The following is a 2239-nucleotide window of genomic DNA, read 5'->3' on the forward strand; positions in this document are numbered from 1 at the left end:
AGCAAATAGGCGATTCATGGGCGTGCTTAGCACGAGCCTCAAAATTTTCTAGTATAAATATATATATATATATATATATATATATATATATATACTAATTATTAATATTGACTAATATTTGTTAAAAAATAATTATAATTAAAATTAAAATGATCTGATATATATATATATATATATATATATATATATATATATATATATATATATATATATATATATATATATATTGCTGTATGTCAAGATAAAAAGCATATATAAAGAATAATCATAATATATATAAAGAATAATCATAATATATATTTCTTGCTATCGCTCAAAATAAATATTATATTTAAATATTACTTGTATTACAATATGTATCCCTATAATATATAAACTATGTATATGTACCCTTTAAAAGAATTAAAACACATTCATATAATATACTACAATAATGATATGGCTTATCTAAAGCCTTTGCAAGCATTACAACAATTAAAAGAAAAAGGCTGAGGTGACTTTCAATATATGCTTAGTAGCATTTACAAGATGAAATAAATAACCGGTGTGGGTGCTCTTAGATTTTTATTTTAGTTTTATCTCATTTACATAAATGGTCCTTCAAGTTTCTAAACAAATAATAAAAGAAATAGATAAGGGTAGGTAAGTTATTTCATAAATACTTAACCTCTTTTTCTTTAACAAAGTTAGGAAAAATGACAAACCGTGCTTGATTTTGAAACCACAAGGGTCATCAATGTAACGCCAACCAAAAATATTCTAACCTTGTTACTTTTTAGAAACCACAGGGACCATTTTTGAAATTTTTTCATCCGATTAATGACCAAATTGCATGCTATACAACCCAATTTGTTGTTACCTTGTTAAATTGCATTTAATATATTTGTAACGTCAACGCCTAACCTTAATGAAATATGATTGTTTGACTTGAAGAAATAGTTACGTGCAGTCTGCAACCATTCCCAAATTCATATTTATTGTCCCCATTATAAGTACATGTTATCTCTACGAAACTTAAACCACACCTTAAATATCTATAAGTCTTTAAAAAAATAACTACATGCTCAAGATGAAAACATTGTTACTACTTCTATTCTCCACAATCTCTCTTTCAATGGGACAACCATCTCCAACTCAACTTCGAGACCTTGATGGGAACTTGGTACGTTCTTGTACAGAGTACTACATCTTACCTGTGATCCGAGGAACGGGCGGCGACCTTATACCAGACTCCACGAGAAATGTTTCATGCCCACTTGACGTTGTCCAAGCCAACCATGAAGTCAATAATGGCATGCCATTGACATTTACACCGGTGAACCCCAAGAAAGGTGTCATTCGGGAATGAACAGATCTCAACATTGTATTCTCGGCTGCATCGACCTGCATTCATTCAGTCGAATGTATGGATGCTTGAGGAGTACGATGTACAACTAATCGTAACAAGTCATGGAGTAGCGGGAAACCCTGGTCAGGAAACCATCAATAACTAGTTTAAGATAGAGAAGTATGAGGATCATTACAAACTTGTGTTCTGCCCGACTGTATGCGACATTTGCAAGCCTGTTTGTGGAAATATTAGTGTTGTAATTGCTAAAAATGGAAGTAGACGATTGGCTATTAGTGAAGTGCCTCTTAAGATTATGTTTAAGAAGGCATAAAGAATTTTATTTTTTATTTTCACAATAAACGATTTTACCTTAATATACTTATCTTTGAATTATATGCAAGATAAACGACCGTGGACCATTACATTATATAAATAATTAATTAACATTATCTTTGAATTATATGCAAGATAAACGACCGTGGAGCATTACATTATATAAACGACCGTGGACCATTACATTATATAAATAATTAATTAACATTTGTTCTTTAAGGTTTTATGCAACAATGTGATAGGTTTGATTGAATTTTAGACTTCAAGTATTTCTTTTATTGGTATTTCTTAGTATATAAAGTGCAAATTAATTATATTTATATTATACAAAAGAATAAATTGGAACAACAATTGAAATCATACATATATCTCATTGAAAATTCTAGTCAAATTACAACTCCCATCTCATTTATCTAATTAGAATAGTGGTAGTTGTTGTAGGTTAAATGATTTTGTCAATTCTATAGTTTAGATGGTACGTATAATTATATGTGTAAGTTATATAGTTGAGATACATAAATACTAAACAATTTAAAAATATACAAAAGTAGAAACCTATTTATTAAATAAAATAAC

At 28.8% G+C, this 2239-nt stretch overlaps 1 pseudogene; it reads left to right on the forward strand.

Annotated features, from left to right (window-relative positions):
- Nucleotides 1-1069: 1069 nt before the first annotated feature.
- On the forward strand, nt 1070-1661 carry LOC111911700 (miraculin-like; annotated as a pseudogene).
- Nucleotides 1662-2239: the final 578 nt, after the last annotated feature.

Source organism: Lactuca sativa, chromosome 2 (assembly GCF_002870075.4).
Source record: "Lactuca sativa cultivar Salinas chromosome 2, Lsat_Salinas_v11, whole genome shotgun sequence".
NCBI lineage: Eukaryota > Viridiplantae > Streptophyta > Magnoliopsida > Asterales > Asteraceae > Lactuca > Lactuca sativa.